General features: G+C 57.5%; 1 protein-coding gene across 1 annotated transcript in view; it reads left to right on the top strand.

The window, feature by feature from the left end:
- Window positions 1-266, top strand: part of PAXIP1 (PAX interacting protein 1) — a 50,522-nt gene that overhangs the window by 39,984 nt on the left and 10,272 nt on the right. The window lies entirely within an intron of this gene.

Genomic DNA, 266 nt, shown 5'->3' with positions numbered 1-266 from the left:
TGCTCTGACACGGGCTCGCTAGCTGCGGCCCATCCTGGTGGCACCCCTGCCGTCACCTCAGCTCGCGTCCCTCAGTGGGCGCTGCAGCCATGCGCCACGATGCCTAGCTCTCGGGGCGGGGGTGGAGCCCGGCCTCCGACGCACGTGGTTATTTGAAGTAGCTAAGAAAATCATCACTGTTTTGTGTGTGTTTATTTCACAGGATTGAAGATATACCACCTCCCACTAAAAAGTTAACACCCGAGTTGACCCCTTTCGTGCTGGTC

This window comes from Tupaia chinensis, unplaced genomic scaffold (genome assembly GCF_000334495.1).
Source record: "Tupaia chinensis unplaced genomic scaffold, TupChi_1.0 Scaffold000110_1, whole genome shotgun sequence".
Classification (NCBI taxonomy): Eukaryota; Metazoa; Chordata; class Mammalia; order Scandentia; family Tupaiidae; genus Tupaia; species Tupaia belangeri.
This window is presented reverse-complemented; position numbering and strand designations above follow the sequence as displayed.